The following is a 16,795-nucleotide window of genomic DNA, read 5'->3' as shown; positions in this document are numbered from 1 at the left end:
AGATTTCGTCGCAATTATTCATGCCGTTTTGCCATTTAAACCTTTGCTGGCTTCCATGCTGGCTTCACCATTCACGCATACATGTTAATATTGTTATATTCTTTGGAGGCGAAAAGCAAGGCGCCCGTGTGCTGTGCGTTGTCAGTGCACGTTAAAGAACCCCAGGTGGTCGAAACTTCCGGAGTCCTCCACTACGGCGTCTCTCATAGCCTGAGTTGCTTTGGGACGTTAAACCCCACAAACCAACCAACCTTATATCAGCACGATAGTTCCTAGTAGTACATATAGTCGTATAGTGGACTACAAAACTTTGTAAGTATTTAGTTTATAGCCGCGGTATAGTGCAGTGGTTAAGATGTTTGACCACTGTGCCGCAGTTCCCGGGTTCGATCCTGGCCGCCGGCGACTGCGTTTCGATAGGGGCGAAACGGAGAAGCGTCCATGTACTGTGCGATGTCAGCGCTTACTCCGCAGCCCTCCACCGGCTCCTCCTTCTCTCATTCCACCTTCACTCTCACCTTTCTCCCTTCCCTTACGGCTCGAGTCAGGTGTCCACAGTACAAATGTGACAGATACTGCACCTTCCCTGTGAACCGATTATTATTTAGTACCAAGCCATGGTTCCACCGTGGTTTGCAGTTACCATCGCTTGTCATTCAAACATTACTCAAATGATGCGGCGCTGCCGGAAGAATGATCGCTGCTCTATCTACAGGACGCTAGTGCGACAGATCTGTCGTACTCCATCATGTGCTGTGTACGCTATTACGTGAATGTCTGAGCAAGTTGGCCACATACTGTATATTGCTTTGGCAGCACTGATGCCGTTTTCTTCGCCCTGCAAAATAGGAGCGCTATGTTTAACAGCGTACATAATTTTATCCATGCCCTCGGAGCTGTTTAACTTTGTGAGCAGGTTAAAAAAAAAAAAAAAAAAAAGCTGTCGCATCTGATTGTGTGGTTCAGTAGATGAACACTTTTGGTGGGGTTGTCGACCTGCAAAGGATCCGCTTAGCAGTATTTTTTGCAGCTCAGCAAAACGACACGGTGCTGTCTCATTCCGCTGCAAAAGCTATGGTTCTTCACGTAAACAAATGAGCCCAACTTCTGTTCACGAACATAAATGTTATGCCATCAACTTCGCACTGTTTTGCTGTTTCGGTTGTTGTGCAGAAAGCTCGAGTCTAGTGCTTCTAAGCTGTTGTTGCATGTGTATAGTAGCACTGTTGCAATTGCTGTCACGTTCTCATCGCGGAAGTTGCCGTACATTTTTGGTCGCATCAAATTTTACCTAAGACGCTTTAGTATCTGCGCTGCTGTGTGGCGGCCGCATTTGGTCCACGATGTAAATGCCAAGCATTCTTCAGGCAAGTGCTACTGAGCAGGCCTTTCAGATGAACAAGACTTGGATGTCCTTAGTGCTACTTTCTTCCAACCACCCATATAACCGTAACAAACTGCCCCCAGACTCCTGCAGCTGGCGAGCATCTGACTTTGATGCTGTTCAGAGCTCTGGCGCTGCTATATAAGACTGCAGGTTAAGACAAGTGTCGCTAAACAATGAACCTAACAACATTTACAGCTAGCGCTGCAAATGTAAAAGGTATTCAGTCATTGCAGGCAGGGAACACCATATCGTGAGGGGCTTTGGCAAGATTTAAGACTGACTAGGCCGCTAGTAACCAGCATTCTGCTACAGAACGAGCATGACGTCAGCTGTGTGGTCATGATTTCAATCCTGGCACGGCCCCAACACTTCAGAAGGAATGTAATAACCTCTCTGTGCTGTGATTTCTGGGAACATTTATTTACAGGGTGGTCCACTTTAATTACAAACACAGTTCACTGTGACAGTGCTCTACGAGTACCAGAGCACCCGTTGCAGTCGCGCACTGAAATGAAGTAATGCAGGCGCAGAGAGGCTTGAAGGCGCGGTACTTCGTGTTGTCTACTACAGAGCAGAGGTGCACCTAACTCACTGCATCACAGCGCCCGGGCGCTCTGCGGCTGCGTTGCGGGAAAGCGCACTTCACTCAATGCCGCACGTTGTTTGTAGTGCGTGCAACTGAGCAGCCGCTCTTCATGGCACCACAGTGTTAAATGCATGTATTGTTTCAGGGTAGGATTGGCTGTGTTTACAGGGTTTAGCATTATAATGTACCACGTAAATGCTGTGCAAGATGCAGTATAGTAGAGGGTCCAGGGTAACTCATAAACCTCCTGGGGACCTTTAATATTCAGTGACATTGCATAGTACATGGGTACCTTGCATTTTCCTCCCAGTAACACAGGGTCACTGTGAGTGCAGTTAAACTCTGGTCTCCTAACTCATTAATCAGGTGCCTTAATTATTAGCAGAACTGCCATGGCAGGGCATTTTTAGGATTTGCCCACACCTCAAAAGTGTAAAGGGTAACAAAGCAACAATTCACTAAGGCAGAAGCCTTATACGTCATGTCTCATGAGAAGATAAAGCCGTCTGCGAAAGTGTCTGCAGAATGTATATCCAGAAGTCATGATCTCAAAATATATGATCGTGTCCTACGAAGGTATATATCACTGCAATCATATATCATCATTAGTGGTGCAATGCTAAGTCATACTGCATAATTGTCCTTAGTCATGTGCTGTTATAACAAGTCATGAGTAGTGATGTCATATATGAGACACCAAAAAGGGAAAATGGTTTAGATAGCATCATGTGATGAGCTATATGTAACTTCATAATAATCGTGCGACGTCACGACTGTCATGATAAAAAGTGCTCATGATTCAGGATGACAAAGTGTTATGTGACTCAGGATGACATGCAAAAGGTGACAATGTCACACTAGAGTCACGTGACAAAGAAGTGCCGTGTGATCTAAGATTACTAGCTAAAAAGTGACATTGCTCTGGAGTCGCGTGACAGAGAAGTGTCGCATGACTGACTAGTAAAATAGGGATGATGTCACACTGGATTTTCGTGACAAGTAGGTGTTGTGATTCAGGATGACTTGCAGAGGTGATCACATCACACTGATGTCACGCGGCGAAGAGGTGTTGCATCATTCAGGTTGACTACCAAAAATTTAGTGATGACATCATACTGGAGTATGCGACTCCAGTATAACGTCCTGAATCACATGAGAAATTGTCACATGATTAAAGATCACCAGTAGCAACAAACGTTTTTGCAATTCTCCACTGAACTGAAGCAAGCTTCAGTGCCCTTGAAATTTTTGCCGTATGCTGTCCAAGGCAGGTAGCATGTTTTTACAGAAGTAGCTGTTAATCCTGTATGCACAAACACTGCGTCGAGCATGCTCTTTTTGGTCTGAGGCTTCACATGATCAGCTTAGCGCCACTTCATGGGTCACTTCATGCTGCTTCGAATTTTATCAATGAACTTATGAAAATCACCGACATTCATTATGAGTTCGAAAACATACTGCGATGTGTTTGTTTCATTTGATTTTTTCTTTATGTGTGTTATTGCTTGTAACATTAATCAGGCGTTATAACAATGCATTTGGTTGCAACTCCAACCGACCAGTAACACGGTTACTGTAGTAGTGCTGCAACGCCTTATAATGTGTCTTGAATTTTTTCTGCTGTTCTTTGCCTCAGACATTTTGCTGGTCTCTGCGAACGCTTTACCACTGACAGCTTTTTCTTCACACATGGCAGAATATAGCGCAAAACAAAGGCAGTAGGTATAAGGAAGAATACGAGCACCACTAGGTGCTCCCACGATTTTTGCTGTCGCTCGTCACCTGGGTGTGACTCTAGCACTTAAGAAGCTGCGCTCGGCTGATGGTGCTGTCCTACTGCATCCTAACAGCTGCCTGTGCTAGCCACTGTATCCAGCATTCATCATAGCCTGAGTCACTTTGGGGTGTTAAAATGAAGCCAATCCAGCTTTGAAACAATGCATACATTTAACTCAGATTGTGGTGCCAAGAAGAGTGGCCGTAACTAAACAGCTACGCTTCTCAGCACCAAAATCTGCGCATGCAGCTGAACACGCGCTATCAATGACGCAGTGCACTTAATGAAGGGCGCATTCCAACAACACAGTAGCAGTGCACTCGGGCAGTGTAAACATGCAGGGAGTTAGGTGCACTTCACAGCAAAGCAAGTACAGTGCACTCCTGCCCTGTAGCAGACAACTCAAAGGACCATCTACAGGACCCTCTGCACCTGCACTGGTTCGCTTGATGTGTGACCACGATGGATGCACTGGCGCTCTGCGGAGTGCTGTCACTGTGAGCCATGCTTATACTTATAGAGGACTACCCTGTACAGGAGCCTCAATTGTGCTCTGATATATCTATATGTGGCATTTTTGCACATTGCTGCTAAAAAATGCAGCTTCTGTATCAAGAACCTGAAAGGTAATTGAGCTGTAGTCTTTTGCTATAGCAATCCTCAGAGCCGACATGTAGCTTTGGCATTAAAAAATTAGATTCATAAGGCACAAACACATTGAAAAGACTGCTACAAGGGCTTACCTTACAGGTGAAATTATGTAGTTGGAATCTTCATACAAAAAGAAAATAATTTTGGGGACACTTTAAATTTCTTCACTGCTGTGAGCCATTGTGATGAAACTAAACGAAGTGCATACATTGAAGGTACATGTACAGTGAGGTGCATAGTACATAGTGAAGGTATAGTACAGGTCCGTGGAGCAATATCTGATGGAGAAATGAAATCTTAAATAGTTCAGTGTTGGCATCAAGCCTTTGATAGAGAATGTAAAAAAAAATGTTAGGGTCTTAACATTTAACTGATTAGGAGTTGCGAAATAGTTGCGCCGATGTGGCAGTGATTCGTTCCGCCATCGGACAACAATAAGTTCGCCTTGCGCGGCAACAGCCCATTATGTGGCCCTTTTTTTTTTCTTCTTGAACCAACATTTTTGGTTCATGGCCCCTTTTCCCAAGCACTTCATCCCAGAAGAGCCGAGCACCAGGCCGGGGGAAATCTTGTACCCATTGGAAACCGGTGGGTACCCGGCGGCACTGGGGATCGAACCCCATACCTCCCGAATGCGAGGCGGATGCTCTACCACAAGGAGTTGCGAAAGATTTTCTGCACAGGGAAGCTGTTTGGAGACTTTTGTGCACAACACGAAAGTGCGGTCATGAAATTCCATACTCACTTCCCATGAGAAATTACTGGGTTTGAATCCGCTCTGCTCTGATGTTCTTTTCTTTTTTTTTTCCTCTGAGCTCGAGAGGCAGAGGCTTCACACTCAATTCGTGATTGGGTTTGACTGTGTTAAGAGTGTGCTTTCACATTAAAGTTCAGTGCACTTGATCAGTGGCTTCATTGTAATGGTAAGGAAAGCAGTAGGCAGGTCAACAATTAATTGGCAACTATGGTATAACCGTTAGGAGTAGCAACACGGACATATCGATAAATTTAGCAAAAAGAAAAATAAATGTTAAGAGTATCTCCTTGCACAAGCAAAAGAAAAAGAAGTGTATATAGAAAAACTTCAGTGCAGAGATTAAGAATGAAATAGTTTTCATACTGCCTATGCAGTCAATCTTGACAATGCACAGGATTTTGAGGTGTTTGGCTGAATGAAATGTAACAACCACAGGGTCATGAGGTCAAATACTAGACTAGTTTTGACGAGAGGGTGAAAAAAAGTTGTCGCGAGAAATAAGTATAGTTCATTTCTCAGCAGAAATCTGCCACACGTTTTTGATAACTGACATTATACTTTAGCAGGTGGAGATGATGTTGAGGCAGTGAATGACCACTGTGTAATTGAAGCAGGTAAGGCAAAGTAAGGTCTCTTGGGAAACAAAAGCTCCTGGAAGCTAAAAATACTGGACTGTAATGCTGTGCAGATGGACGAAACGCTGTTACATAGAGGAAACCGAAAGCAGAAGAAAACTAAGCATTGTTTCTATTTGCATCAAATATTTATAGCCTTTGTCAAAAATATACAGCCCAAGGGGATTGCTTCCAAGCCCTGCATGCCACCTGCCGACCAGCATCTGCTAGAGGCATGTTAGTGATTTTTCGAGGCTGTGAATCTTCAAATAGGGGTGGTGCAAAAGCCCGATTGTGTTTTGCTCCCATTTGAAAGGAACTGGCCGAGTTGGCAGCTCATTTCAACTTGACCATGTGTTATGTCACATAACTCATCGACCACTCACTGCCTGGCCATGTCCCCCCTGCCACCAACATGCTTGTGATCTTTCAGGCTGCGAGGTTCCAAACAATCAACGCCAATGGCAGTGAACTTTTTTTTTTCAACATAGGGGATACTAACACACTGACATTAAAACAAACCCTGTATGCTGAGTATTGTTTACAAAAACCAAGTGGCAAACATCGTAATGTCAGCAGTTTGAATTACATCTTGAAGGTAGCTAAAGTGAAATGATGGTTCCTGCTATAATCAAAGAAATAAAAAAAACCTTTAAAGTCATGAATAGAGGAAAGGAGCAGTGGGATGCTACAGTAATCAGCATGCATACGAGAAGAAAGTGGAAATTTTGTACTTGAGAATCTTAAAACTTGTATCACCTTCTGGCATCAAATGTTCTGGAAACAAAGAAGGATGCTAATAATGTTAACCAACAAGGGAGCCAATTTAAAGACCCTGAAAAATTATCAACCCAATAACTTATTGTCATACAAAAGAAATTTATGAATGTAACCTAGGAAAATCAGGATTAAGCATCGGTCAACTCGGGAAACAGGCTGGCATTCCAAGGCATTAATTTACAATCAATAAATTTCATATCATTGAAGGACTTGAACAAAAAACATTGAAATTGTAATCAGTTCCTATGTGTAGCCTCTAGAAACACGCAGGGAAACATCGGTGTCTCCCTCCCCGAGAAGCCCTCACTCTCGCTGTTCTTGCAAGTTCGTGCTGGTCAGAGCATCTTCTGCGGGGTTGGGCCACTCCAAAGTAGAATTGGTAGAATCGTACTGGGTTGGTTTGACCTCGTGGAAGGGACAGTAGGAAGTATATAGGCTTGGATTGAAAATGTGCTTGAGGAAGAGACATGGAAAAGTTTGTTTGCCACTGGATTGTTTCATTCTAGTTCAGGTGCAGGTAAGGTGGTGGATATTGCGGATGCTTGCGGAGGCATACTTTTGTGTATGTGCAAGAAAATATTGACAAGGCCTACTCAGTAACTCTACGCCTCCACATAAAAAAATGCAAAAAGTACTAATCAGAATGGCGTCAGGCAGCTAACAGAAATTGTTTATTGCTATTCAGTGCCTGTTTACATGACGAATTCCGAGTATTAAATTGGAGAGAAACAAGTAGAAGGGTGAACAAATACACCTCGGCAACTTCTGATCAGTGGTAGTTTTGCTATGTGAATCAGGGAACCAGTCATAGTAAGAGAGGGAGAGAAATAAAAGAATAGAAAGGCAGGGAGGTTAACTAGGTGATGCCCAGTAGGCTACCCTACACGTGGAATAATAGGACATGACCTGGTTATAAGTGAATAGGCAAAAAAATTAATATGAAGAAAACAGGCCTAATGATGTTCAATACACTAGATTCATATTAATTCAAACTTTAAGTGTACAGGCATGTTTGTTTGAATTGAATTCGTATGTGGAGTTTAATGCACCCATGAGGGACACCTTATTGCCATATCCACCTGGAGGTCATTAACATGCACTGAAATCGTACAGCACATGGGTGCCTTTAGAGTTTCACTTCCATGAATATTTTTTTTTTGTGTGTGTGTGTGTGTTATCAGAACTGTGCACCTTATTATAATTAAAGACTAAATGTACCTAGTTTGTTTTATGGAAAAGATTTTTGGAACTATTTCTCTATACAAACCAAGCTGAAAGTGTTAGCACTACATAAAATATGGGTGAAATACATGGATATGTTTACTCAACCAGCAATTCCTCAAACTGGTTTATGTGTTGTGTTGAGTTTGTGATTTATAAGCAGCATTTGCACGTTTCTTTAAGGGTAAGCTGGGTTGAAACGGTACAGCATGATTGTAATAAATACAGCAACATGATTTTTCTGCAGTTTTTCAAGTTTTGAGCATGAAATTGAAATGTGGTCGATAGTGAGCATCTCTCCACAATCATCATATGCTGGTTTGTTTTGTTTCATTAGTAATTAGTATTGTGTGTGAGGTGTTAGGTTTGGTTTACTTTATAAGGTTTAACCTCTTAAACTGACTCAGGCTATGAGAGATACCATAGTGGAGGGCTTCGGAAACTTTGACCACAGCTGGGGTTTTAACTTACATTGACATTGCACAGCACATGGGCACCTTGCTTTTCGCCTCCATTGAAAAGCAAGCGCCGCTGCCAGGATTTGATTCCACATGCTTGGACTCGGCAGTTGAGCACCCTTACCACCACCACGGCTGGGCATAAGTAAGGTATGTGTGTCCGATGTAAAGGCAGCATGCTCGTACTTCCATGAACTGTTTGTGATGTGTGCTCGATTTGCTTTAATGTGCGCTCAATGGGCTTTCTGTTATTGATATGGTTATTGCATGTGGATTGCTTCTTGTACTTCAGTTTACGCTTTACTAGCTCATTACAATTTCTATGGTGCATGTTTATGTTTTTATTTTCTTGCTGCGAGCTTGTGCAGCTGACCTGTCTGCCCTCTCATTGCCTTAAATGCCAAAATGACTTGGGACTACTGTGCCCAAGGATGCAGGATCGAATCCCGGCTGCGGTGGCTGCTTTTCGATGAAGGCAGAAAGCAAGGCACCCGTGTGATGTGCGATATGTCAGTGCACATTTAAAGAACTCCCTGATGAAAATTTCCGGAGCCCTTCACTATGGCATCTCTCATAGCCTGAGTCACTTTTGGACGTTAAACCTCGTAAACCAAACCAAACCAGAAAATAATTTGTGTTGTGGTCCTTGTTATATTATGTATTATACTTTAAATTAATGATGTGGTTGCATTTCCTGGTTGTGGTGTTAATACTATGCTAAGTGAGCCTGTGTAGATTAGTTGTTTTTGATGTTCTTATTTTATTATTCTTTCCACAGCTACAAATACTGCATAACATTCTGCCGTAAATATTGATGAACACTCAGAAAGTCTAACTGCTCTTTCCCCAATTCTGCTCTACTGCTGCACATCCAATGTATGAAGCAGTTTTTGAATCATCTGTATAAAATTCTCTGTTGTTATATTCGTCTTTCAATGCAAGGTATTTTTGCATATGTTTTGATGGGGTTTGTCTTTTGTTAAACTGAGTAGAAGTGGAATTGCAGATGGCTGTAAAACTTGGCTTTCTTATTGGCTTCTGCAGATGGCTTTCTTATTTTAGCATGTTTATGTGAGGAAGAAATGTGAGTTTTTGCAGAAAGTAATGCCAAGGAATTAGTGCTCATTTTTTATGTGTAATTTGGTTTCATTGAAGTGAAATTGACTTCATAATGTGTTCAACCCTCACCATTGTGCAATATGTAGAGGTAATCAAAAAAGTGCGATGCAGTGACCACAAGATGGTGAGGTCCCAAATTAGCCTAAATCTGAAGGAACGCAACAGATTTTTAAGAAAGAAACCTATCAACGAATTAGCGGTGAGGGGGAGGGTAGAAGAATTCAGGATCTCGCCACAGAATAGATATTCAGCTCTAACCGAGGATGACGACATTACCCTAGAAACAATGAACAATAATTTCAGAGATATCATTACTGAGTGTGCGATAGAAGTAGGCGGTAGGATAGTTAGAGAGGATACCGGTAAGCTGTCTAAGGAGACGAAAGATTTGATTAAGAAACGCCAGAGTATGAAAGCTTCCAATTGAACAGACCAGATCAAATTGGCCGAGATATCAAAGCTAATCAATAAGCGCAAGGTGGCTGATATAAGGAAGTATAACATGGAGAAAATTGAACATGCTTTAAAGAACGGGGGAAGCCTTAAAGCGGTAAAGAAGAAATTGGGCATAGGCACAAACCAGATGTATGCGATAAGGGACAAGGCGTACAACGTCATCACGAATATGGACAAGATAGTCAAAGTAGCCGAGAAGTTCTATACAGATCTCTGCAGCAGCCAAAGTAGTCAGGATCGTAACGAGATTGGCGGCAGGGAAAAACAGTCAGACGTTCCACCAGTGACGAAGGACGAGGTCAAGAAAGCATTAGAAACTATGAAAAGGGGGAAATCAGCTGGAGAGGATCAGATAACTACAGATTTGCTAAAGGACGGGGGGGGGGGATATTGTGCTAGAGAAACTGGCCACCCTGTATACGCAGTGCCTGGTGTCATCGACGGTACCGGAACCATGGAAGAATGCAAACATTATCCTCATTCATAAAAAAGGGGACTCTAAGGACCTTAAAAATTACAGACCAATCAGCTTACTGTCTGTTATGTATAAGGTATTTACTAAGGTAATCGCTAATAGAATCAGGACAACCTTAGACTGCAATCAAGCAAAGGATCAAGCAGGTTTTCGGAAATGGTACTCTACTATCGATCATATCCATACCATCAATCAGGTGATAGAAAAATGCTCGGAATATAATCAGCCTTTATACATAGCATTCACTGATTACGAAAAAGCATTTGACTCAGTTGAAACATCGGCGGTGATGCAGGCATTGCGAAATCAGGGGGTAGATGAGCCATACGTGAAAGTGCTGGAAGATATATATAGTGGCTGCACAGCAACCATAGTTCTGCATAAAGAAAGTAACAAAATTCCCATAAAGAAAGATGTTAGGCAAGGAGACACAATCTCCCCAGTACTATTCACAGCTTGCTTAGAGGAGGTATTCAGAAACTTGGAATGGGAGCAGTTACGGATAAGGGTAGATGGAGAATACCTCAGTAATCTGCGATTTGCTGATGACATTGCCTTGCTAAGCAACTCGGGGGATGAACTGCAAATAATGATTGATGACCTAGACAGGAAAAGTAGAAAGGTAGGCTTGAAAATCAATATGCAGAAGACTAAGGTAATGTTCAACAGCCTCGGGAAGGAACAGCAGTTTACATTAGGTAGCGAAGTATGGAAGTAGTAGGCGATTATGTCTACTTAGGACAGGTAGTAACCGCAGATCCGGACCATGAAAAGGAAATAACAAGAAGAATAAAATTGGGATGGAGTGCATTTGGCAAGCACTCGCAGATTATGCCTAGCGGGGCTATGGAACGAAAAATGGTAGGGGTAACATTAAGAGATAGGAAGCGTGCAGAGTGGGTCAGAGAAATAACTCAAGTTACCGATATTCTAGTGGAAATTAAGAAAAAGAAATGGGCATGGGCAGGGCATGTAGTGCGTAGAGAGGATAACCGATGGTCGCTTAGGGTAACAAACTGGATTCCAAGAGAAGGAAAGCGTAGCAGGGGGCGGCAGAAAGTTAGGTGGGTGGATGAGGTTAAGAAGTTCACGGGGGTGAAGTGGAAGCAGCTAGCACAGAACCGGGTTAAGTGGAGAAATATGGGAGAGGCCTTTGCCCTCTCTCATATCAGCATAGTCAGGCTGATGGTGATGATGATGATGAAGTGAAGGTGGGGGTTGCTCTGTTTGCCTCATTTGAGTGAAAACATAACCGCCTCTGTCTTCTGTGTGTAAACTAAATTCATTTTTGTTGTTTCATCTCGCAAGTTTATAGTTAACTGCACTTGTACCTCACATGTAGATATGTTAGATGAAGAGCTAGCCATCTGAAAGTCATCAATATAGAGTGAATACGTAATGGAGTTTGGGATTACTTTGCTAATTAAATTCATTTTTACAATTAAATGTGCCTAAAATGCACCAAGAGGAGCACCACTCTTCTGAACAAAGGTTCTTGACAAGGTGGCGCTGAAACATAATTGAAGGAACAATGTGATACTGTGGCCTGCCAGATCGCTGTTCTTCTAGCCCATGTTTTTTCTTTTTGCTTGCTATGGACGAATCGACAATGTGATACTTTTCTTTTTGAACATGTGATACTGTCATACTTTTCATTTGGAACAAAAAAAAAATCATTGTATATTATCAATGGGAACATTTCTTTCTTGTGAAAAAACTGGGACGTAGCTTCTAGAAGTGCTTCAGGCTCTCAGAAATTCTGAAATTGCCAGATGAGGGTAAAGGATAAGCAATGCAAAATGAAGTCTAGTGAAGCTTGTTTCGCCATTCATCAAAACCAACCGACAAAACTAGCAAGGCCCAGGCGTGCTAGTTATGCCCTCAAACGATCAAAGTACAGTCTTTGCGATTGGTTGTCTGTTGCTGTACATTTGTAACCCATCGGCATACTCCTTCCTTCCAGAAAATGATGTTCCACCATCTCCTTGTGTCACAACAGTGAGAAAGTATTTAAGCTTGGTGTGGGCGAACTGCCAGTTTGAAGTGACTTTTTGTGAGTTTAAGAAAAAAATGGCAACCAAAGACGACTCACAGCGCCATGGGATTTTAGTGTTTGACGAAATGCAGATAAGAACAGAGTTGAGAATACACTCAAAGTCAATGACTTATTCTGGGTTCAGCAATATTTCTGACAGCATTACGACCAGTGATGACCTCACTGACAATGAACTGGTCTTCACCTTTCGACCATTCAGGGCTCATTACCAAGCAGCCAATTGCTGTCTCTGAGAGCAAGGATCCTACAAAGAGGACAAAACTTGAACTGCTCATACTTAAAGTGATATCCTCCTGGAGGAAGCTAGCACATTGGTTGATGGAATTGTGTGTGACAGAGCAACTACTAATCACTTAATGTAGAAAGAGTTTAGAGTCAGTGGGGCTCTTTGACACACTAAGCACTTCACAAATCTTGCTGAAAACTGGCGCAAGGTTTTTTATTTTTATTCTTTCGATGCAACTCCAAGTCCTCAAATGCGTGCAAAATCACTTGCATGGACAAAAAGTTTTGCTCATCAATGGTGTATAGATGACCTGGGTGCACAATGACAGCTTACTTGTAGAAGGTGTGCACTGCCGGAGGGTAGTAAAAGGACTAGGGTTTATTCGAAGAGAAAGCACAAGGGTTAGAAAATGTGTAAGGGACAATGGAGTTTAACATAAAGTCAAAGCCCTCTTTGATGCCCGTAAACAAAGCTGCTCGCAAGTAGGCATTACTGTAGGGAGCAAAGATCTGCGAGATTTAGCTTCACTGTATTGGCTAAACATGTGAGAGCAAGATGTATTATCTCAAAAGATTTTCCGTGCAAACTGTCTCACCGAGCACATGACAAAAGGTCTGCATGTGTCAGTTTCATCTGCACTGAAACTGTCTCGGTAACAGCTTAAGGAGTGTGGGTTCAGGTATGGCTTTACGGGCAAGTTCACTCAGGACATGTTTTGAGAACAGCTTTCCAAAGTTCAAGCAAAACTTGTGACAGCTGGCCGCTTTTGTGATTGATTGCTGATATGTGCGTGAAAAAACTGGTGATGCAGCACTTTTTTTTTTCTTTTCTAAGCGAGTACACAATTCAGCACCAGCAACCTATGCAGGAATTTGAGCGGATAACAGCAGCAAGCAAAAGCATGAGAAACTCGTTCCTGGATGTTCATTTCCAGGAGTTCTCTGTCAGCAGTTTTATGGACAGTGTTTTGCATAATTAGGCACAACACCACTCACATTATGGCTTAATATAAGAATAAAATGTTAGGAACATTGTCACATGTATCACAAAGCTGGATCTAGAGTGAATAGCTCTTATTTAATGGCCTGCATTTTTCACAAAGCATTTAATGCGAAGCACCTAATGTGTTAGGGTTATTGCAACTAAGGCTGAACTGGCCCTCATAAAATAATGCAGTGTGCGTGTTCTGTGCTCTATCTGAATCCATGTAACACTATTTGCATGTTTACGAATGCTACACCATTGCACTTTTGGTGTCAAAGGTCCCAGGCATTAAGGATGGATATATGAATATAGTATAGGAGTGTCCCCTTTGAAATGAGGCAGTGGCAGTTGCCATCATGCTTTGCCTTTTTTTTTCCCCTATATATCTTGGATGTTGTTGTTATAAATTGGTCACCTTTTTGTCATTTCATTTATTCAATTTTTATTTCTATATTTCTAACCTTATGTCGCTTTTCTGTTTTTCAGCCACCAATCTTCCAGTCGCTTTTTGCAAACTGCCACTGCAGATTCAGTCACCTGACTACTGGCATCACTAAACCCTAGGGCCTCATGGACAGCGACTCTGCCCGCATCAACATCCAGATGAATAAGTACAAGATGTTCAATTGTTTTTATGGATCTACCACACACTGCACATGTGCAGCCTGATCTAGAATAAAAAATTAGGGCACTGCACCTTGAGAGTTATGAGTTCATGAGAAAGCTTCCTTCCTGATCTGCCTTTTCCAATTTTAATTTAGTTTTCCACTCTTGTTTTCCATTAATTTATTTGATTCTTACCTTCTATATATTTTACCTGTTGTTTAACACTCATTATTTCTCTGTCCATGTGTCTGGCATACTTATTGGTTTCCTGTTCTTTTCCCTATATTGAGTCAACACTTCTTAGGTATAGGTATTCAAATAGTTTAGCTGCCCACCTGTTACTGTCCGATTTACTCAGGTGTTCCTCATAATATTTTACTCTGAGCTTCTTGCGCTTCAAAAGATGCCCAACCCATATTTCCCATAGCACCTCGTTTATGGTTTTGCCAAGGGTACCTAGTGCTAATCGTCCAACTGCTCTCAGATTTATTTTTAATTCTGATTGTACCGCTGCCTTTAGGCACAAAACTACATTCCCGAAAGTAAGCCATGGCACCATTATTCCTTTCCAAATACCCATTAATGTACCTCATACCTGTTATATCCCACAATGCCCCATGAACAGGGGGACAGCTTTAAGATAGGTAGAGCTCATGCAAGCCATCTTGAACTACGGCCAGACAAGCCATCGGAGGATGACTGCCTACCATCCGCAGACCAACAAACTTAAGTAAATAAAATTATTGCAGATATGGACCGCCATGTAAGTCAACACTGAACTCTAGACCTGGGGCACCACACTGCCCTACATCATCTTCACCTTAAACACTGTCATCCGGGAGACTACTAGGTCAACCCCTTTCCAGCTTGTGCCAACGACTACACCCAACACAATGCTGCCACATGTGATAGACAAGGACAATGATGGCATCACCGCCTGCCTTCAACGTGCAGAGAAAGCCTGACAACTCGCCCGGCTATGCATTGAAGACCAGCAACACACTAACGCCTGATGCTACGACGTAATGCTGACTACAAGTCGGGAAATCAAGTCTTAGTTTGGACGTTGATTCGTCATTGAAGATTAGGTGAAAAGCTCTTACGCACATACTTCAGTCCATACAAAGTCCTTCCCTTTATTTGCAGCGCATGATGCGCCAAGATTTATATCGAGTGATTGCAGCCTAGCCCAAGGGCTTCCACATGATTCCAAGCTATTCTAGATTCCTTTGACCAGTTCATCTAAATGTACCTCCACCGTGTATAAATTAAGCGCTGCCGAATGCAGCGGACATTCGTAGTTCGACAAACCACAAGCCCTTTTGCTGCTTTCGCCGCTGCACGATTCCGCTGTCTCCAACGGTAGGGTACTGTGAGTAGCGCTACCTAGCGACAGAAATATTGGTAAAATGAAGAAAATCGCTATTAAAGCTCACCATTCCCGTTGCTTCCGTGGCACAATAGATTAACGCCACATATATTTGAATGCCAAAATACATAGGTTCGACTTGCTAATGTTGTTTTTCAGTACTCGTTTTTTTTTTATGTAACTTGTAGCCATCTAATAAATTGCCAACATATTCTCTGGTTTGTTCTCTTTTAGGTTGTTTTATGTGATCGTTTTTAATCTAAATAGCCGTAAAACCAGTCGTGAACACAGCCGGTTATTCACATAATGCAGTAACATTCACTATAATCTTGTCCTATCTTCCATGGATGTGTGTTGCCTTTAGGTTTCATTACCAGACAGTTCTGATCCAAAATTACCATCTAGCTCGCCGACGAAAACCAATGAAGTTGCGGGACCCTACCATCGAAAGATTGGAATTACACATCGCTGCAGCAGAGTTGCTCAGTTCTTTACGGTCACAAGTCCTTTCCTGTGCTGCACCTATTTGTTCGTTTGTTGCCTCACTGTCATGACCATGTGACAATATCTTATACAAATTACAGAGAAGAAAACATCCAATCAAAATTGCGTATCTATACTCCTTTGTTATATTTATTTATTTATTTCCAATACCTCAAAGACCCTAGGAGTACGGGGTTTTACATGAGGGGTAGGCTTGACAGTATTGTCGAGATTAACAAAAAAATTTTTCAACGGCGGTTCTAAAATAGCTTGGGTTAGAGTGAGCGATGATGTCAGCGGGAAGATCGTTCCAGTCGATGGCTGTCCTTACAAAAAATGAGTTGAGGTGTGTTGTCGTTCGGGCATGTGGCGGATAAACAGCCAAGGTGTGGCTGATGCGACTGGATGTTCGATGAATCGGCATGATGACTGCTGCGCTAGATGATAAGGCATGATAAAATTTATGAAATAAACAGAGTCTAGATATTTTACGCCGTGCTTGCAAGCTTGGGGGACCGGCATTAGCTTTTAGATTAGTGGCGCTAGTATTACGAGAATAGTCAGAGAAGATAAATCTAGCTGCACGGTTTTGTGTTAATTCAATGGTAGATATCAAGTTTTGAAGATGCGGGTCTCACAATGCGCATGCATACTCCAGCTTGGGCCTTACAAGGGTTACATAAGCTAGATGTTTAACAGAAGAAGGTGCCTGAGCTAGGTTACGCTGAAGAAAGCCAAGTGTGCGGTTAGCATCGTTAGTAACAGATGTAACGTGAGAATGCCATGTAAG

At 42.4% G+C, this 16,795-nt stretch overlaps 1 long non-coding RNA gene across 1 annotated transcript; it reads left to right on the top strand.

The window, feature by feature from the left end:
* The first annotated feature begins 252 nt into the window (after positions 1-252).
* Positions 253-14,157, top strand: LOC146205127 (uncharacterized). Its single transcript, XR_014704130.1, has 3 exons — positions 253-312; positions 8,260-8,381; positions 14,034-14,157. It is a non-coding gene; the product is annotated as an uncharacterized LOC146205127 (long non-coding RNA).
* The last annotated feature ends 2,638 nt before the right edge of the window (positions 14,158-16,795 follow it).

Source organism: Amblyomma maculatum, chromosome 1 (genome assembly GCF_055883805.1).
Source record: "Amblyomma maculatum isolate TAMU_Amacu chromosome 1, ASM5588380v1, whole genome shotgun sequence".
Lineage (NCBI taxonomy): Eukaryota > Metazoa > Arthropoda > Arachnida > Ixodida > Ixodidae > Amblyomma > Amblyomma maculatum.
The sequence above is the reverse complement of the archived record's forward strand: the minus strand, read 5'-3'. Positions and strand labels throughout refer to the sequence as shown.